At 40.8% G+C, this 22,340-nt stretch overlaps 2 protein-coding genes across 2 annotated transcripts in view; one reads left to right on the forward strand and one right to left on the reverse strand.

Moving 5' to 3' along the window:
* Nucleotides 1-2,759, forward strand: part of LOC311301462 (uncharacterized protein) — a 64,937-nt gene extending 62,178 nt beyond the window's left edge. The window contains exon 3 of the mRNA XM_084426596.1: nt 1,863-2,759. The gene's annotated coding sequence lies outside the window, so the exon portion shown is untranslated. The remainder of the gene's footprint in view (nt 1-1,862) is intronic.
* The window catches only part of LOC311301520 (uncharacterized protein), a 402,121-nt gene that overhangs the window by 251,238 nt on the left and 128,543 nt on the right, over nt 1-22,340 (reverse strand). The window lies entirely within an intron of this gene.

The raw sequence follows: 22,340 nt of genomic DNA on the forward strand, positions 1-22,340 counted from the left end.
TATTACCTCTGAAAGCAAGTATTCTTATTTTTATATGAAGGTCCCGGGTCGGATTTACCGCCAGTGACGTCACCTGCATGCGCGCTCCCGAGCCTCTCGCCTCGTCTAGCTTACTGACTTGCACTCAACAGCGACGACACTGCAACTTATGACATGTCTGATAACACTAAGAAACGACCTGCGCCCAGCAAAACACAGACTCTAACACAAACTCCACATATTGATAAAAAAAAGTATTTTCTGCTGAAGCTCGTAAGGCCAGACGTGAATCGGATGAACTTCGGATAAAAAACACGGCTCAACATCGGCAGGGCATTTGAATCATGGAGAAACCTTATCTACAAACCTAGAATGTAGATTTCCTGAAGAAAATGTGAAGTAGTGCTTGCAGTGGCAAAATTCGGCACGTTGATAGGGTTCCATACTTATCAAGGTACGAGCATGGAGCATTAGTTCAACGTCAAGCTGATAAAAGTAGCCTATTATTGTAACGTTGCAGTGGGAGTTTACCTGAGTTTCCAGCATGCATGTTGTGGGATGCTTTCTCCCGTGTGTTGCGTGACACGTCTCAGTCTGGCCGGTACCCACAGTGCTCGCTCATAAATTCAAGCACGCTTAAGAGCACGCGCTTGTAAACTTATTGGTTGCCATCTGAAACATCACCGCTAGAGGCCACTGAAAACTACATACAGCTCCTTTAAAAGTTTCTTTTGCCATATCTAGTTCGTCTAAGCTATCTGGGATGCTGATATGATGAAACTGATCAGGAAGATTAATAAAGCAATCTTTAGTGGCAGAAGTGATAGGTCTAACATATTTGTAACACGGAGTCGGCTTTTCAGCCTTGGCTAAATGAAGTTTACACAAGACTAGATAATGATCTGAGATCTCATCGCTCTGCTGCAGAATTTCAACGGCATAATTCAACGGATAATATTAGATCTAGAGTATGATTACGACAATGAGTAGGTCCTGACACGTGTTGTCTAACTCCAAAAGAGTTAAGAATGTCTTTAAATACCAATCCCAATGCATCTTTTTCGTTATCTACATGTATATTAAAATCACCATCAATTAGTACTTTATCTGCAGTCAATATTAATTCTGATAGAAAGTCTGCAAATTCTTTGATAAAGTCTGTATGGTGCCCTGGTGGCCTGTACACAGTAGCCAGCACAAATCTCAAATGTAATTTATCATTTACACTAGATAGTGTTACATTAAGCACCAACACTTCAAAAGAATTATATTTTAAACTAGACTTCTTAGTAATTCTGATATTATTACTGTAAATTACAGCAACATCTCCCCCTTTGCGTTTCAGACGAGGCTCATGTTTATAACAGTAATCTTGCGGGGTGGACTCATTTAAAGCAATGTAATCGTTTGGTTTTAGCCAGGTTTCTGTCAAACACAGCACATCTAGATTATAGTCTGCAATCTTATCATTAACAACGAGTGCTTTTGAAGTAAGCGATCGAATATTCAGCAACCCAAGCTTTATCATTTGCTCATTTGTATTATATCTGTCTTTTATATGTTGGACATCAATTACATTTTAACCCTTAGATGGGTTTAGGAGTTTTTTGTATTTCCTAATTCTGGGAACAGACACAGTCTCTATATGATGATAGCTAGGTGAAAGAGGCTATTTTGTGATGGGATTTATCTGACCTTGGTGACGCGAGACAGCTAGCAGACGGTCGGTTTAGCCAGTATTATGATTGCAAGTGACTTAAGATGTTTTTTTTTTCAGTTCATAATCAATTAGCATTCAGCTGCAACTTCTACAATCCAACATAACAATATTAAAGTTTGAGCTTCATTTCACTAAGTTTTCTTTCTACCGCTGTGATTTTCAGGTGCTGAAGATGAACAAGATGATCAGGAGTGTCTGAGGATTGCTCTGATCGGGAAGACAAGAAATGGGAAGAGTGCAACAGGAAACAGTATTCTGGGAAGAGATGAGTTTGTCAGTGAATTAAGACTAGATTCAGTCACCACAGTTTGTGAAAAGAGAGTTGGTGAAGTTGATGGTCGACCAGTAACTGTTGTTGATACTCCAGGTCTATTTGACATGACACTGACAAATGATCAAGCAGTAAAATAAATATTGAAATGTATTTCCATGTTGTCACCTGGACCTCATGTGTTCATCATTGTGTTGAGTTTGGGAAAAAATACAGGAGAGGAGATGGACACAGTAGATCTGATAAAGAAGATATTTAGTCCAAGAGCTGCTCAGTTCAGCAACAAAAGAGTGAGAGAGAACAAATGAAGAAGATGATGGCAGATCTTCAAAGAGAGAAAACAACATGGTATGAAATGTAATTATACAGGATTCGGGAGAAATATGATGCCAGAAATAAAGCAGAGGAAATGTATAAGGAGCAGATTTGGGCTCTCAGGGATAAGCTGGAGGAAGAACATGATGGATATGAGTTACTGCAAGAACAGAGTGAATTCCTTCAAGATGAACTAGAGAAGAAATCGCTGTAATCTCCTGTGATCAGAGTCCCTAATAACTACTACTGCTTCACATTACTGTTCTACTGACCTACCTGCTAATTAGTTGCCGTAAAGCCTTAAATCTAGCCTTTGGTTGATTGACTTACAGTGCATAGTAATATTCTGTTTGCTAAGGATTCTGATATTCTCTATTTGTATTTTCTCTGATAAAATTATATTGTGTCTGTGTTTGATTTGCCTTGACTGATTTTTGTCATAATTGTCTTTAATTCTCTTTTTGTCAAAATGTTGGGGGAAAAAAAGTGTGTGTTGAGTGTGTGTGATGACCTACGCTCATTTGACGTGTGCCAACAACGGTTAGTTGGCTTGCCAGTTTATCCTTGTGAGGGACCTGGAACATATTAGATAATTTTAGTGTTGACTTCTTAACTGTGAATAACTAAAAGAGATTGTGAAAGCAGGCATTTACTTCATTTTCTGTTGGTAATTAAAATGTATCATATAACTTCTTATTAGCTCTGTTCACTTGATTATGGTTATCTGGGAAATGTAGGGAGAGTGTGTTTTTTATTTTTATTTTGTACATATATATTTTCTCCAGTTTCTGGTTAGAGAGGAAGCTCAAGGTAAAGTTTGTTGTTGCTTCTTTTCGGTTTATTATTTTAGGCCTTACTCTCTCCTGAAGATTTATCCCCATCTTTTGTTAAGCCTTTTTGATATATGATGGAAATAAATACTTTTACTTTTCCTTAAATCTGTGTTATGTTTCCACTCTTAGACTTAAGTGTGTTTTGCACATATTTTTACATCTCTACGTTATCATACTTTCTTTTCCTTTGTTACCTCTCCTCCGACCCCTAGACTGGGAGGGGATCGCGTCACGGATCGCTCTGAGACTTTAGTAAGATCCAAGCGCAGCTTCATTGGAAAATCCAGAATCGTAGTCATATGCCAGACAAAGGGTCAAAACACTTGCAAACAATCCACAATAAAAACACAAGAGACAAGGGAGAGCACTCAGATGTGCAGTGTGACAACTACTAAACCTCGCTGAGAAATGACAGAGAGAACATGGTATAAATAGGCTGAGACAAACAATAATGACAAACAGGTGAAAGCAATAATTCATGATGAGTCCGGGCAAAGGATTATGGGGACTGAAGTTCATGGCTGAGTGGCAAAGGTCAGAGGAGGAGTGCCCTCTAGTGGCTGACCTGGGCACACCAGCTGGTGACTGAGACAGAACACAAGATTAAAGGTGCACTATGTAAGAATTTTGCAGTAAAATATCCAAAAACCATTAGGCCATTGTTATATATTTTGTTTATTTGATTACTAACAATATCCCAAATGTTTCCAACTATTTGTAAACCGTTGGAAAATTGCGATTTTAACCAAGGACGTGTGAGGGAGTCGCCAGTCAATGGGGTCAAACCGTGTTACCCTCGGTTTAGTGCTCGTACTGCCAGTGCCGGCCCGTGGGGTTGTGGGGACCTAGGCAAGATCATGAAGATTGGCCCCACCGGAGTAAAAAACTGTCATTACACTGTTATGAAGGAAGAGAAAGCACATGAGATGACAATTTCAATATTTAAGTTTATAAATGTGTATTAATTGTAGCATTCAACATACTTATGAATAAATATTTACATGAAACTGTTCCTGAGCCTGAGCCTGTTCCTGTCCCCTGAGCCGGCGTCTGTTCTGAAGGGTCGTCTCCGCCCTGGCCGCCTGAAGGGTCGTCTTCTCCCTGGTCGCCTGCTCCGCCCTGGTCGCCTGCACAGCCTGATCTACCCTGGCCTTCCATCCTGCTGCAGTCTCCAGTCCTTCCGCTCCACGGACCTGGCCCTCCATCCCGTCCCCGGGTCCGCCTCCGCTCCACCTCCCCCCCTGGACTATTTTTTAGCATCTGGAAGCCACTCCTTTGAGGGGGGGCTATGTAACGATCACCAGCTGAAGTGCCCATGAGAGCCACCAGAGGGCACTCCACACCAGACTATCTTGTTCACTCTCACTTGACTTGACTCTCAGATTACATTTCCCATAACTCACTGCCCGGACTCATCATTACTGATTGTATTCACCTGTATCTCATTCACCTGTATCTCATCACCTTGTTAGTTTCAGCCTATTTATTCCTTGTTCATTCATTCAATCATTGTTAATATATTTTAAAATGTATTGTATTCCTGTGATCAAAGCTGTATTTTTAGCATCATTACTCCAGTCTTCAGTGTCACATGATCCTTCAGAAATCACTCTAATATGATGATTTGATGCTCAAGAAACATTTATGATTATTATCAGTGTTGAAAACAGTTGTGTACATTTTTTTTTTCAAAATTCTTTGTTGAATAGAAAGTTCAAAAGAACAGCATTTATTTAAAATAGAATATTTTCTAACATTATAAATGTCTTTACTGTAACTTTTGATCAGTTTAACTCATCCTTGATGAATAAAATTGATTTATTTTATTTCTTTCCCCCAAAAATAAAAATAAAATTCTTACTGACCACAAACTTTTGAAAGGTAATGTTTAATGTTACAAAAGCTTTAGATTTCAGATAAATGCTGTTCTTTTGAACTTTCTATTCATCATCATAAAATAAAAATGTAAATAACTGTTTTCAACACTGATAATAATCATAAATGTTTCTTGATCATCAAATCATCATATTAGAGTGATTTCTGAAGGATCATGTGACACTGAAGACTGGAGTAATGATGCTGAAAATTCAGCTTTGATCACAGGAATAAATTACACTTTACAGTATATTCACATAGAAAACAGATGATTTACATTGCAATAATATTTCACAATATTACTGTTTTTGTTTGTATTTTTAATCAAATAAATGCAGCCTTGGTGAGCAGAAGATACTTCTTTTAAAAACATTAAAAATCTTAAAGATCTAAAATTTTTGACCGGTTGTAACGACAAACTGATAGGAAACAAGTGCGAGTGCACAATATATTTATTGGGTAACAAATACTCAAGGTTAATGACAGACAACGTATTCTTCCTGATGCGATCGCCAGGAACACAGCAACAGGAGAGCGTGACACAGGGGCTGAGACAGGCGATCCAGTCCGTGTCCTTTTTGGTCATTTCATTTCCTGTTTGGAATGGAATAACGAGAAATGAAAACCAGCTCGTTTATTCGTTTTTTAGTTTAGTTTAAAAAACGAAAAATTAAAAAATCGAGCCAAAATCTCATTTTTCGTTTTTTTAAACTAAACTAAAAAACGAATAAACAAGCTGGTTTTCATTTCTCGTTATTCCATTCCAAACAGGAAATGAAATGACCAAAAAGTACACGGACCCGATCCGTAGTGAGAGTGCAGGTGAACAATCCAGTGCAGTGCAGTGCAGTGCAGTCAAAACACGAGGGAATAAACAGGAGCAAGCATGCAGACGGGGATTCATCAAACAACGATCTGACAAACATGAGACGAAAGACAGGGCATTAAATAGGCTGTGATTATTACAATCAGCTGCCGCTGATCAGGATGATCAGTGACAACGCCCACATGAAACAATGAATGAACTGAGACACACCCACACACTCACACACACACACACACACACACACACACACACACACACACGTAAACACACAGACTAGAATGAGACAGCGGATCTACCAACCATGACAAAGGTAATGTATATATAAAAAAGAATTATGCTATAGATTGTCAATATTTAAGTGTAACATTCAACGTACAAATGAAAAAATATTTACACGAATTTAAACAAACGAGTGCAATTTGAGCTTGAAAAATGAAAGTAAACATATATACATGACACACATATAATATAAGTAAATTGTACATAAAAACTAAATCAAATAAAAAATTAATTAATTCTATAATAAAATATAAGGCTACAGATTTAGATTTTTACTTTGCGTGACTTCAAAGTCGTCAATCACCTCATCATATGACACAGTCTCGCATGTTTGGTGGTTGACACTCAGAATAGCAAGTCCTGATAAGCGCTCCTGGGCCATTGTGGATCTCACGTGTGTGTGGATTAGTTTGAGCTATAAAGAGCTTCTTTCTGCACTGACTACAGTAACAGGTAAGGTCAATGCTGAGTGTGAATAAATGACAGGAGGCTATGCAGGGTCATTTCGCTTGACGGCAGTTGTGGGAAGTTTGTCAACTCAAGAGCAAGTTCCCTTCCACTGATGTCTGCATCTTTGTTTGTCGATAGAGTTTTACTAAGTGTCTCACATTGTGCTCCCAATTCACCTAGTGTCAGACTCTTGAAGTTGAGCACGCTGAACTTGTCAGCTGTGTCGTGTGTTTGCCTGTGTCAGCTGTGTTGTGTATTTACCTGTGTCAGCTGTGTTGTGTGTTTCCCTGTGTCAGCTGTGTGTTTACCTGTGTCAGCTGTGTGTGTACCTGTGTCAGCTGTGTGTTTCCCTGTGTCAGCTGTGTCGTGTGTTTCCCTGTGTCAGCTGTGTTGTGTATTTACCTGTGTCAGCTGTGTTGTGTGTTTCCCTGTGTCAGCTGTGTTGTGTATTTACCTGTGTCAGCTGTGTTGTGTGTTTCCCTGTGTCGGCTGTGTTGTGTGTTTACCTGTGTCAGCTGTGTTGTGTGTTTCCCTGTCAGCTGTGTCGTGTGTTTGCCTGTGTCAGCTGTGTTGTGTGTTTCCCTGTGTCAGCTGTGACGTGTGTTTGCCTGTGTCAGCTGTGTCGTGTGTTTGCCTGTGTCAGCTGTGTCGTGTGTTTGCCTGTGTCAGCTGTGTTGTGTGTTTCCCTGTGTCAGCTGTGTCGTGTGTTTATCTGTGTCAGCTGTCTTGTGTTTCCCTGTGTCAGCTGTGTTGTGTGTTTGCCTGTGTCAGCTGTCTTGTGTTTCCCTGTGTCAGCTGTGTTGTGTTTGCCTGTGTCAGCTGTGTTGTGTGTTTGCCTGTGTCAGCTGTGTTGTGTGTTTGCCTGTGTCAGCTGTGTTGTGTGTTTCCCTGTGTCAGCTGTGACGTGTGTTTGCCTGTGTCAGCTGTGTCGTGTGTTTGCCTGTGTCAGCTGTGTCGTGTGTTTGCCTGTGTCAGCTGTGTTGTGTGTTTCCCTGTGTCAGCTGTGTCGTGTGTTTATCTGTGTCAGCTGTCTTGTGTTTCCCTGTGTCAGCTGTGTTGTGTGTTTGCCTGTGTCAGCTGTCTTGTGTTTCCCTGTGTCAGCTGTGTTGTGTTTGCCTGTGTCAGCTGTGTTGTGTGTTTGCCTGTGTCAGCTGTGTTGTGTGTTTGCCTGTGTCAGCTGTGTTGTGTGTTTCCCTGTCAGCTGTGTCGTGTGTTTGCCTGTGTCAGCTGTGTTGTGTGTTTCCCTGTGTCAGCTGTGACGTGTGTTTGCCTGTGTCAGCTGTGTTGTGTGTTTGCCTGTGTCAGCTGTGTCGTGTGTTTGCCTGTGTCAGCTGTGTTGTGTGTTTCCCTGTGTCAGCTGTGTCGTGTGTTTATCTGTGTCAGCTGTCTTGTGTTTCCCTGTGTCAGCTGTGTTGTGTGTTTGCCTGTGTCAGCTGTCTTGTGTTTCCCTGTGTCAGCTGTGTTGTGTTTGCCTGTGTCAGCTGTGTTGTGTGTTTGCCTGTGTCAGCTGTGTTGTGTGTTTGCCTGTGTCAGCTGTGTTGTGTGTTTGCCTGTGTTGTGTGTTTCCCTGTGTCAGCTGTGTTGTGTTTCCCTGTGTCAGCTGTGTTGTTGTGTTTCCCTGTGTCAGCTGTGTTGTGTTTCCCTGTGTCAGCTCTGTTGTGTGTTTACCTGTGTCAGCTGTCTTGTGTTTCCCTGTGTCAGCTGTCTTGTGTTTCCCTGTGTCAGCTGTGTTGTGTGTTTACCTGTGTCAGCTGTGTTGTGTGTTTGCCTGTGTCAGCTGTGTTGTGTGTTTGCCTGTGTCAGCTGTCTTGTGTTTCCCTGTGTCAGCTGTGTTGTGTGTTTCCCTGTGTCAGCTGTGTTGTGTTTCCCTGTGTCAGCTGTGTTGTTGTGTTTCCCTGTGTCAGCTGTGTTGTGTTTCCCTGTGTCAGCTGTGTTGTGTGTTTACCTGTGTCAGCTGTGTTGTGTGTTTGCCTGTGTCAGCTGTGTTGTGTGTTTGCCTGTGTCAGCTGTGTTGTTGTGTTTCCCTGTGTCAGCTGTGTTGTGTTTCCCTGTGTCAGCTGTGTTGTGTGTTTGCCTGTGTTGTGTGTTTGCCTGTGTCAGCTGTGTCGTGTGTTTCCCTGTGTCAGCAGTGTCGTGTGTTTGCCTGTGTCAGCTGTGTTGTGTGTTTGCCTGTGTCAGCTGTGTCGTGTGTTTGCCTGTGTCAGCTGTGTTGTGTGTTTCCCTGTGTCAGCTGTGTCGTGTGTTTGCCTGTGTCAGCTGTGTTGTGTGTTTCCCTGTGTCAGCTGTGTCGTGTGTTTGCCTGTGTCAGCTGTCGTGTGTTTGCCTGTGTCAGCTGTGTTGTGTGTTTCCCTGTGTCAGCTGTGTCGTGTGTTTGCCTGTGTCAGCTGTGTTGTGTGTTTGCCTGTGTTGTGTGTTTGCCTGTGTCAGCTGTGTTGTGTGTTTGCCTGTGTCAGCTGTGTCGTGTGTTTCCCTGTGTCAGCTGTGTCGTGTGTTTACCTGTGTCAGCTGTGTTGTGTGTTTCCCTGTGTCAGCTGTGTTGTGTTTACCTGTGTCAGCTGTGTCGTGTGTTTGCCTGTGTCAGCTGTGTTGTGTGTTTCCCTGTGTCAGCTGTCTTGTATTTCCCTGTGTCAGCTGTGTTGTGTGTTTGCCTGTGTCAGCTGTGTTGTGTGTTTGCCTGTGTCAGCTGTGTCGTGTGTTTACCTGTGTCAGCTGTGTCGTGTGTTTCCCTGTGTCAGCTCTATTGTGTGTTTCCCTGTGTCAGCTGTGTTGTGTGTTTGCCTGTGTCAGCTGTGTTGTGTGTTTGCCTGTGTCAGCTGGGTTGTGTGTTTCCCTGTGTCAGCTGTGTTGTGTGATTCCCTGTGTCAGCTGTGTTGTGTGTTTGCCTGTGTCAGCTGTGTTGTGTGTTTGCCTGTGTCAGCTGTGTCGTGTGTTTGCCTGTGTCAGCTGGGTTGTGTGTTTCCCTGTGTCAGCTGTGTTGTGTGTTTCCCTGTGTCAGCTGTGTTGTGTGTTTGCCTGTGTCAGCTGTGTTGTCGATGCCTCGAGAGAAAAGAAAGTGACTCAAGGATTGCCATAAAGCAGTAACCGGGGTGGTGTGGCGCAATGGATAAGACACATGCCTTTGGTGTGAGAGACCCGGGTTCGAATCCACTGTGAGACACCAATGTGTCCCTGAGCAAGACACTTAACCCCTAGTTGCTCCAGAGGCGTGCGACCTCTGACATATATAGCAATTGTAAGTCGCTTTGGATAAAAGCGTCAGCTAAATGAATAAATGTAAATGTAAATGTAAAAAGTATCTCTGGTCGTACGATGTGTGTGACGTCATTGACACTTTAAAAGTCTTTTTAAACTAATAAGTGACTCTAAAAAATCTAACACCCCGCAATGTGTAATTTCTTTGCATCTCCTTTCGAATACAACATTCAAATTACTAGACAAAAAATTATATCCTGAGAAAAGTGGATTTTGAGGGGTATAGCGCCATAGACCTCCATTCATTCTGCACTCGTCCTGTGAGTGCCCTCATGTGGAGCCAGAGTGGAACTGCACTCGTCCTGTGAGCGCCCTCATGTGGAGCCAGAGTGGAACTGCACTCGTCCTGTGTGCTCCCTCATGTGGAGCCAGAGTGGAACTGCACTCGTCCTGTGAGCGCCCTCATGTGGAGCCAGAGTGGAACTGCAGCCAGTTCAGAAGCCGGAAGTTTACTGAGAGTGGAAGTTCTCCTCTCTGTGAAGCCTCACTTTCTGTCCAATCACGTGCGCGTTTCACTTTGGGTGTCAGATAGGGTGTTAGTGTTTGGTGAAGGGTTTGTATTTAGAGCAATGGCAACAGCCAAAAAAAAGGAAGACTTCCCCTATCTGGGAATATTTTGAGCTTATAGCTTCCAATATATGTATGCATTTCTAAAAAAGAAGAAGAAAAAATACAAATGTATGTATTAATTAATTAATTAATTAATTAATTAATTAATTAATTTTATAATTGTTGACCGTTGATGTGTCTTATATTCAGTCAATGTACATGTACAGTCATTTTTCTCCTCACACTTCTGGGGTGGAAACCTTTGTCTTCTGTTGGACAGTGCTGTAGACCAGCACAAACAAAGCTCAAACACGCACTGTGTGTGTGTGTGTGTGTGTGTGTGTGTGTGTGTGTGTGTAGAGTGAGAGAGTGAGTAGGCCTACGTTAGATCTTATTGAATCATATAAGCTCATTTTATATTTTACTGTTACACTTTAATGGGTAAAATAATTTATGTAATGAACAAATCAAACACAAACGTGTAAGGCTTTTATTTGTTCACATAACATTGAGAGTGTGTTGTGGTTGCTTCATCTGCCCTAACACAGGCTTCTGGCTGCTTTATTTTAAATAAGCACCAGGTGGCGCTGTTCTCCACACTCTCGAAGCTTTGAGTCTTTCCCGGAACAGTCAGGGGAAAGCCTCAGTGATTCACAAGGCTTAATTTCCCCATCCCTACCATACGTCCCCTTTTCCCGGACATGTCCTCTTTTTGGACCTTAAAAAATGATCGCCCAAAAAGCCCGGGATTCAGCTTTTGCTTTATATAGTCACCGTTCATTCATTGTGTGCGTTTGTGCGTTGCTTTAGGTCCCGCCTTCTCGCACGCCACCATTGGTCGGTCGGTCATATACCCAACGCCGCGGGAACTTTGGAATGCGGAAGTGACGCGTGTCGCGGAGCAAACACCGATAGGTCCAACACTGAGCTCCATTTGTTTCCAGTGTTTCCGAAGCACGCGTGCTGGTAAGTTGATGAAATTACTGTATTTTTCACTTTTAAACACTTCAGCCGTCCTCTCATGAATCTAGGCAGTAGTTGTGTTTATGTAGCCAGCTTTAGTTAGTGTTTATTGGAAGAGAATAGTTAACTGCAGCTAGCTTAGTGACCAACACTTCACTAATGTTCGCTACCAGTCAGAAATGTGTAAATTAAACCCTGAGGTCATAGTTACACACGCAATTGCATCACAGACAACATCCTGGTGAGACCTCTCCATGTTTCAGATCATTTCCTCATTACTTTCAGTCTACATCTCTCTACCCCTTCACCACCAACACCCCCACCAGTCACTTTCAGGCGAAACCTGCGCTCACTTTCTCCCTCCCATCTTTCCTCTGCCGTGTCATCTTCTCTTCCCCCACCCTCACAATTCTCATCTCTGGATGTGAACACAGCAACGGACACCTTATGCTCCACTCTAACCTCTTCTCTAGACATTATCTGCCCTCTCTCCTCCAGGCCAGCACGTGCTACTCCCCCTAACCCCTGGTTATCTGAGGTTCTTCGGGAACACCGGACTGAACTTAGGGCAGCGGAGAGGAAATGGCACAAATCAAAAGACGCATCTGACCTGAGTATGTATCAATCTCTCCTCTCTTCCTTTTCTGTGGATGTTCATGCTGCAAAATCTTCATACTTCCACATCAAGATCAACAGCTCCTCCAACACACGTTCACTCTTCAAGACATTCAACTCTCTCCTCTGCCCACCTCCACCACCACCCGCCTCCTCCTTAACTGCTGACGATTTTGCAAACTTCTTCACCAACAAAACAACATCTATCAGCAGTCAGTTTTCAGCTCCACACACACAGGAACCCAGACTGACCGCTTCCACAGCCAATATCCCACTGTTCTCCTTCTCCTCGCTAACCGAGGAAGAAGTATCTACACTTCTCCTCTCCAGTCATCCTACCACCTGCCCTCTAGACCCCATCCCCTCACACCTTCTACAAGCCATCTCTCCGACACTTCTACCATCACTCACACACATAATCAACTCATCCCTCCATACTGGCACCTTCCCTACAGCATTCAAGCAGGCTCGGGTCACTCCACTGCTTAAAAAACCAACACTAAACACATCATCTGTAGAGAATTACAGACCTATCTCTCTCCTACCATTCATTGCGAAGACACTTGAAAGAGCTGTTTTCAACCAAATAACATCCTTTTTGTCTCTAAACAACCAGCTGGATGTCAACCAATCTGGCTTCAAGAAAGGGCATTCAACAGAAACTGCATTACTGTCAGTCACAGAAGCCCTACGGATCGCTAAAGCTGCTTCCAAGTCCTCAGTCCTCATTCTCCTGGATCTGTCTGCTGCCTTCGACACTGTGAATCATCAGATCCTTATGTCCAGCCTCTCATCACTGGGCATCACAGAAACTTCACTCCACTGGTTTGAGTCCTATCTCACAGGTAGGTCCTTCAAGGTCGCATGGAGAGGTGAGGTATCCAGAGCACATCAACTGACCACAGGGGTTCCCCAGGGTTCAGTTCTTGGTCCCCTCCTCTTCTCCATCTACACTACATCACTGGGACACATCATACAGGCACACGGCTTCTCCTACCACTGCTATGCTGATGACACACAGCTCTTCCTCTCGTTTCAACCAAATGATCCCACAGTAGCTGCACGGGTCTCAAGCTGTCTGGCGGACATCTCCACATGGATGAAGGAACATCACCTGCAGCTCAACCTGGCAAAGACTGAGCTTCTCATCCTCCCTGCCAATCCGTCTATACAACACGACTTCACCATCCAGCTAGAGTCATCATCAATCACCCCATCAAGGTCGGTCAGAAATCTCGGAGTAACGCTTGATGACCAGCTGTCCTTCACAGATCACATTTCAAAGACAGCTCGATCATGCAGGTTTGCACTGCACAACATCAGGAAGATCAGGCCTTTCCTAACTGAGCATGCAACACAACTTCTCGTCCAGGCCCTGGTCATTTCTAGGCTTGACTACTGTAATGCTCTTTTGGCCGGACTTCCAGCATGTACAACAAAACCTCTACAGATGATCCAAAATGCTGCAGCTCGTCTTGTCTTCAACGAGCCCAAGAGGGCCCACGTCACTCCTCTGTTCATCTCTCTGCACTGGCTACCTCTCGCTGCTCGCATCAAATTCAAGGCATTGACGCTTGCTTACAGATCTATCACAGGCTCAGCTCCCTACTATTTTCACTCACTCCTACGAGTCTACATCCCTACCAGACGCCTACGATCGATCAACGAGCGACGTCTCGTGGTTCCATCACAGAGAGCCACAAAATCACTTTCCAGAACATTCTCATTCACAGCTCCATGCTGGTGGAACGCTCTCCCCGGCCTCATCCGGAATGCAGAATCACTGGCAACATTCAAAAAACAGCTGAAAACCCATCTCTTCCGTGAGCACTTAACCTCATAAAAAAAAAAAAAAAAAAAAAAAAAATTCCTTTGAAACATCACTAATCAGACTTATGCTACTCTGATTAATGCCTGAACTTTGTATTCTGAGCACTTCTTGCGTTGTTGTTGTTTTTGCCTCTTCATGATGACTCGCTTTATTTAGTCCTAATTTGTAAGTCGCTTTGGATAAAAGCGTCTGCTAAATGACTAAATGTAATGTCTAAATGTAGTTAAATAATGTGATGTTGCACTTCATAGTTTTTATGTCAGCCCTGTTTACATACATGAGGTGGTCAGAATATTAGAAATACATCTGGATATATAAAGCAAATAAGAACAGCAGCAGCAGCACCCCCACAGATATTAAGACCTCAATGTCTAAAACCTGTAAATGTGTATAAAATCCTGAACATTATAGAAAAGCTGAATTTATGGCTGAGCATACAGTATCATAATGCAATAAACATTGAGTAATAATGGCTTGAGTCTTGGACATCACCAAATATTGGGTCTAACACAATGTTAACTTGTTTTTCTTATGATTTGTACTTGATTGATTTTCTTATTTTCAAACAAAACAAAAAATTATTTAAACAATCATGTACTTGACATATAACCAAACCACTAAATCGAAAACGTGTACATAAAACAAAACAGTTAATCAATAATAAATTGTAACAATATAACAATATAAATAATAAGTGAATACATAAATAAATAAAATAATATGAAGTAAAATCAAAACAACAAAGAAGAAGAAAAGGTTGGACAGGGGTGTTGCCAGCACCATAAGTTCCCACTGTATGCTAAATCATATTTACCATGACTATTATTTTATTTTTGTCTCACCACATGCCACTACCAAGTGCAAAAATGTTCCCCATTTATCAGAATAAATATCAATCCTCCCGTGCAGACAGAGAGAGTTTTTAAGGGCTGCCGCCGGCCCTAAATCCGAAAGCCACTCAAAAATAGGAGGTTTTCCGGAAGATTTCCAGTTTTTCTCAGTTATCATTTATAATTTGTTAATTTTATTTGAGAAAAACTACTGTCAAATACACCTTGAAACTCAAAGCTCTTCACTTCAACCCATCAAAATAAAAACCCGCTTTCTAACTTGACAGTAAAATAATTATAATAATCATAATAGTAGGGTATTGCAATTTATTTAAACATTGTTTAAGAAATATATTAATTTAACCCATAATTTGAGTAAATCTCTGTTGTGCAGCACTTTGCCAAAATATAAAAGGATAAGTTATTTTCAGTTGATTACATTTTAAAACTTTATTTAAAGTATGAATTAATTTCACTGCCACCATTTTGTATAGTATATTTGTATTAAATCAGTACAGAAGCCAGAAAACATTCAAACCAGAATTTCTGGATTTTTTTTATAAATTATTAATGAGTTTAACTAATCTGTAATTCAATTATTAAATTTAATTGATTGGATGTTTTTGATGAATGAAATAAAACAAAATATAATATGCTTTACAAATTAAAAATATACACACACACACAAAAACAAACTAATGGTTTGACCATTTAATACCGAAAATGTGATATTTTCTGAGACGATTATCATAGCGTGAAAATCTCATACCGTTACAACCCTATAGTTAATACTAGCCCTAAAGAACAATTACAGTGCTTTAAACTATAGGACAGGAAGAACTAAATTAACTAATCTCTGCATCTGAACCAACAACATGTTTATTAGATCCAACACCCACTAAACCCCTGATAGAGTTGTTCCCTGTAGCAGAAGAGCCTCTTCTCAATATTATTAACTCGTCTTTATGTCTAGGTCATGTTCAAGATCGTTCAAGCTGGCCGTTATTAAGCCTCTCATCAAGAAAACACAATTGGATCTAAATGAATTAGCAAATTACAGACCCATTTCAAATCTTCCATCTATGTCTAAAATACTAGAAAAAGCTGTGTCTGTGCTTTCTTTCGTGAATTAAATAAAATGTAGTAATCTCACCATAAATGTATTTAATTAAATACTACTTTTTTCACTTTAAGAGCGGGGTAAAGCAAGGAAAACTACAATTTACCTCAACAAGGCGACATAATGAACGACACTCGTCTCATTCGTGGAGGTGGAAAAACAAGTTCTTTGTGACATGCGAGATTTATTGTAAAATTTACATGCAAAAGAAAAGGCATGAGAGTCTGCTGTTTTTGTAAATTTTAAGTTTTAATTTAAAATGTAGGCTATGTGATTTTAATATAAGTACATGGTTAAATATTTTACCACTTGCTTGAGCAACATAAAATAATTATATGGAAGTAATGCATTGAATAATACATTATTCAGGCTAAATTGTTTAAACGTGAACACAAGAAGTGCTGCGTCTGACAGGATTATTCTTTCCAATCATAGAAATAAAAACTTCTCACAAAAAAAGCCCATTTAAAATTTGTTTATCATATAAATGTATTAACTAACATTAACCAACAATGAATGAGCAATATATTTGTTAGTATTTATAAATCTTTTTTTAGTTGTTAGTTAAAAAATAAAACTTTAAGCTCTGGTCTATTAATATTAACAAATACTTCTATAAATTTAACACAGGTTATTTGCAAAAGTCAATTTTAAAAAGATTTAAATACGTTTATTTTTTTAAAGAGATATCTTGTTAACATTTTTTTAACTTTTACAAAGCATTACCCTCCCAGTAGGGGTGGGCGATATGGGCAAAAAAAAATTATCACGATAATTTTATTGTATCAGTCGATATCGATAATTATCACGATAAATGTCAAATCTTTTTCAAATCAAGTTTAAAGGCAGATTTTTGCTCCTAAGTGAAAGTTGTAGAAACCAGAGTGTTAATTGTGGTTTTTAAATACTCTTTATTGTCAGAACATAATACAAACATTTGCCAAACAGGTGAACATTTCACAAATCTGAGGTAGAACATTCAAACATTTGTCATTTTTCCTTAACAAAATAAATATCTTGATAGCACAATTAAATTCTTAGTTTCTGCATGTGCTAATTTTTATTTGTAAAATGTAATATTGTGACTGTTTGAGTTTTATTAAAATTAACCATTGGTCATCCAGTATCATGCATTTAGATCATGATAACCACAGATAAAACCAGGCGTAGCCTATAGCACCTCACTATCATGGCAAAATGTAACTTTATGGTTTCTATGGTATTTGTATGAGAGTGCAAAAAAATCAAGCATCATTTAATGAGAGAACTTACAATAATACTAAGATGAGATAATAGTACTACTACGAATTCTACTTCTAATAACAATATACATACATGTGGGGAAGAATGATATTCATAAAGAGCAGTCAGAACTCCTTAAGAAGGATTTCAATGAACTTTTTGAAACACTTAAAAGACTGAAAGTTGAAACATTCATCAGTGGACCACTACCAGCAAGAGGAACAAACAGGTTTTCACGGTTGCTTGGGCTAAATACATGGCTGCAAAAAACCTGCAATATAAAAGCAGTGAACTTCATTGACAATTTCAATCTTTTCTGGAGTCAACGACAACTGTTTCATCGGGACGGCCATCACCCAAACAAACTTGGTTCAAGAGTGTTAAAGGACAATATCTACTTCTCCCTAAATCATCCTTCTGCGGTTTGTGCCAATCCACTCAATCTGAATGGCACACACACACCTGGACACAGTATGAATGACCACGGGACTTCACTTCAGCAGCAAAATGGACATGATAACACCACTCCGCCACAACAACCTCTGCTCACGGACACAATCTCAGCTGAGCCCTGCACACAGAGCTCACCACAGACAGCCATATCAGAACTGCTTGAAGATTCAGCACCCAAGGACGACTTCCTGGAAAACAGCCAGGGAAGCCAGGACAGCATATTACAGCCTCCTATAACACCGGAGCAACAGCCCCTTTCACCAGACACTTTCTCCCTCTCGCCTGCAACGCCACTACTGTGCTTCTCACAGAAAATGGAAGAACTGGTGCATGCTGGAACCAGACTATCCCACTCTTTTGCTGCAAGCCCCCAGATACCAACTAAAAAAAGACAGGCACCACTACCACCAAAGCCTGCGGGCCCAGCTCGCCCTCCCCCTCCTGTGAGAGCTCTTCGGCCTCTGCCACAACGCCAGGGCCCACACCCTCCTCCTTCTGCTCGAGGTGAACCAAAAACAACTGATACCAGCTCTCAGTGATATGTGTCGGGTCCCCGTTTTGATAACAGTAACTTTCTCAAATGTTTACAAAACAAGCGGGAACCCAGTGTGCCTGTATCTTTCTCTATTGCTGTTCTATTACATGATAGAAAGTCTAAGGCCTTCAATAGCCGTGCAGCAAACCCAACTAATCTGGTGCCTATTACACGTCAAACTAATATTGCTGTGGGGAAAAGTAAGTCTGTTAAGTTAGCTCTTTTAAACATTCGCTCACTTAAAAATAAATCACTTCTAGTCAACGACTTAATAACCACAAACAACCTGGATTTTATGCTTCTAAATGAAACCTGGCTAGAAGACAGCTGCAGTGCAACAATCCTCAATGAAGCAGCCCCTCCTAACTTTACTTTTATGAGTGTCTGCAGAGCTGTTAAGAGAGGTGGGGGTCTAGCTGCTCTTTTTAAAGATATCTATCAATGTAAGCAAATATCATTTGGGAATTACCCGTCTTTCGAATATCTGGGTATTGTGTTAAAAGGTGCTCCACGCATTTTACTTATCATTATTTACAGGCCGCCAAAATACTCTCCAGCCTTCACTGAGGACTTTACAGAACTGTTATCAACAATTACCTCAGAGTTTGACTGTTTTGCCATTGCTGGAGATTTTAACATTCACATAGATAATGCAGAAAACAATATGGCAAAAGAAATCAAAACTGTTTTAAAAACTTTTGATCTGACTCAGCATGTACATGGACCCACACACAATCGTGGACACACTCTAGATTTACTTATCAGTAAGGGTCTAAACATTTCATCGATTGTTATTAAGGATGTAGCACTGTCTGATCATTTCTGTATTTTCTTTGATATATTGATCTCTCCTGCCACTGAAGCTAGATCTGTGTCTGTCAAGAAGAGATGCTTAAATGAGAACACTAGTGTCCTATTTATGAAGGCTATATCCTTAACACCAAGCATATCTGCTGACTCTGTTGATTTTCTCCTTGATTCTTTTAACTCAAAAGTTAAAGGTGTAATTGATGATATTGCTCCTGTTAAAGTCAGGAAGAAGAGTGGCAGACAAAAGGCACCTTGGAGAAACTCAACAGCAGTGCAAAATATGAAAAGACAATGCAGAAAAGCAGAGCGCATGTGGCGGAAGACAAAACTTGTAGTCCATTATAACATCTACAAAGACAGCCTTCATGCTTTCAATATGGAACTAGGCAAAGCTAGACAGACTTTCTTCTCAAATATTATAAACAGCAATTTAAACAACACACGCACTCTTTTTGCTACTGTAGAGAGACTGACAAACCCCCCAAGCCAGATTCCCAGTGAAATGCTCTCAGACAGCAAGTGCAGTGAGTTTGCTTCTTTCTTCTCTGAGAAAATCAATAATATCAGAAAGGTGATCAGCACATCCTTGACTTGCGCTGGGGTCAGACAGATCAAACCACCTGAGAAAGTAGTTACTATGTCTGATTTCAAAGAAATTGATGGCAAAATTTTGGAAGACACCGTACAGCACCTTAAAACATCAACCTGCGCTCTTGACACACTTCCCACATCGTTTTTCAAAAGTGTGTTAAACAGTTTAGAAGCAGATCTTCTAGTAGTGGTAAATGCTTCACTTCTCTCTGGGAGTTTTCCAAACTCCCTAAAAACTGCAGTTGTCAAGCCCCTCCTGAAAAAGAGCAATCTGGATAAGACCATATTAAGCAACTATAGACCGATCTCAAATCTTCCTTTCATAGGCAAGATCATTGAAAAAGTTGTCTTCAATCAGCTGAACAAATTCTTATGCTCGAATGGATACTTTGACAATTTTCAATCTGGTTTCCGACCGCACCACAGCACAGAGACAGCGCTCATAAAGATAATAAACGATATTCGCTTAAATACTGACTCAGGCAAATTATCAGTGCTGGTACTACTCGACCTCAGTGCTGCATTTGACACTGTCGATCACAACATACTTCTGGACAGGCTGGAAAACTGGGTGGGGCTTTCTGGGATAGTCCTAAAATGGTTCAGGTCATACTTAGATGGGAGAGGTTATTATGTGAGTATAGGAGACCATAAGTCTGAGTGGACATCCATGACATGCGGAGTCCCTCAAGGCTCAATTCTTGCACCACTCCTGTTCAACCTGTATATGCTCCCAATGAGCCAAATAATGAGAAAGAACCAAATTGCTTACCACAGCTATGCAGACGACACACAGCTCTACTTAGCCCTATCGCCTAACGATTACAGCCCCATTGACTCCCTGTGCCAATGCATTGATGAAGTCAACAGTTGGATGTGTCAAAACTTTCTTCAGTTAAACAAAGACAAAACTGAAGTCATTGCGTTTGGAAACAAAGATGAAGTTCTCAAGGTGAACGCATACCTTCACTCTAGGGGTCAAACAACTAAACATCAAGTCAGGAATCTTGGTGTGACACTAGAGTCAGACCTTAGTTTCAGTAGTCATGTCAAAGCAATAACTAAATCAGCATACTATCATCTGAAAAATATTGCAAGAATAAGATGCTTTGTTTCCAGACAAGACTTAGAGAAACTTGTGCATGCTTTCATCACCAGCAGGGTGGATTATTGTAATGGACTCCTCACTGGCCTTCCCAAAAAGACCATAAGACAGTTGCAGCTCATACAGAACGCTGCCGCCAGGATTCTGAGCAGAACCAGAAAATATGAACATATCACACCAGTCCTCAGGTCTTTACACTGGCTCCCAGTTAAATTTAGGATTGATTTTAAAGTATTATTACTGGTATATAAATCATTCAATGGCCTAGGACCTCAATACATTGCAGATATGCTCACTGAATATAAACCCAACAGATCACTCAGATCATTAGGATCATATCAGCTAGAAATACCAAGGGTTCACTCTAAACATGGCGAGTCCGCTTTTAGCTATTATGCCAGCCGCAGCTGGAACCAGCTTCCAGAAGAGATCAGATGTGCTCCTACAGTAGTCACATTCAAATCCAGACTCAAAACACATCTGTTTAACTATGCATTTACTGAATGAGCACTGTGCCAATGTTCGTCCGACTGTTTGTACTGTATTTTATTTTGTATTCTTCTAAACTGTTTTAATTATTCTTATTTCTTTTTATTATTTTAATTTCTTCTATGTAAAGCACTTTGAATTGCCATTGTGTATGAAATGTGCTATATAAATAAACTTGCCTTGCCTTGCCTATACAATGCACTAAGGATTGATGAGCCGCTGGGTTCATGAATATTAATCACGTTGTCTACGTTCGCTCAAACTTATTTGCTGATATCAAAACGGACAGAAATAGGTGAGCGGCAGCCAATGAGATTGCCGTTTGTGCATTAGTTTCTGCTTGCTCATAAAAGCTGAATAATTCCAAATGAACTCCATTATTTTTTACAGGAAAATGCAACAAATAACCGGTAATATCGTTTACATGTAGCACGTCGATTCTGCGTGGTATGTAAGACTCTCTCGCTCTCTCTTTTGATTGTGTGAGAAACACTGAGCGCTCTCACCAAATCGGCGGTGAGTTGTGCGCCTCACACTAGTGTTTACCGTGCGTCAAATTCACTGTGCATTCATTGGTCGTGTCGCCAAACTGCTCCATCTCCAAAACGTTCGTACGCATGGGTCAGAGTTTGCGTGCAGGTGCGCAAATTTTCCCGTCAAGTTTGTTTTTATTAATCACAACTTATGCGTCGGAAGTGGCGTATGCCTCTTTCAGGGCCTGTTTTGTTCGTACGCAACGGTTATAAATGAGGCCCCTGATGAAGGACCTGCGCCTGGACTAGGGGTGTAACGGTTCACAAAATTCACGGTTCGGTTCGATACGACACAGTGGTGTCACGGTTCGCTATGTTTTCGATACAGTAAAAAGAGAAAGAAATGCCAGAGAAATTTCCTTGATTTTTAATTTATTAGAAATATAATTTTTTAAATAAGGTTGAGTTTTCCTACATCTTGAAACTTTTAGTTTTATAAATGGGGGTAATCTTTGAAGGATGAACACATAATGTTTTGGTCGTCATCACATTAAAAATAACATTATGATAATATTTGAGTTTTGAAGTGCTGGAAAAAGATGTGTGAAGTACTTGAAAGCATTTCACTATTCCAGCCAAACTTCCATGGTTACAGTGAGTGTTACTACAGTAAATCCATGGTGAATGCTGCTGATTTGTGGACTTAAAGCCTATAACTAGTTCATTCACGGCACAATGTTTCTCCTGGTTTCCACGTCAGTGCTGTTTGACCTAATAGAGATCTACGGTTAATAACAGAGAAATGTGAATGCCTTTCCCTTGATCTTGCAGCGATGTTATTACTTAAGTGGTGAATTCAAATGCTTTCTTTACTGGATCTCTGAGCGCTGTGTAGTAACAGTGTCGCTTGATCAAGATCGGCTCGTGCTGACGC

The sequence above is a fragment of the Rutilus rutilus genome (assembly GCF_951802725.1).
Source record: "Rutilus rutilus genome assembly, chromosome: 1".
Classification (NCBI taxonomy): domain Eukaryota; kingdom Metazoa; phylum Chordata; class Actinopteri; order Cypriniformes; family Leuciscidae; genus Rutilus; species Rutilus rutilus.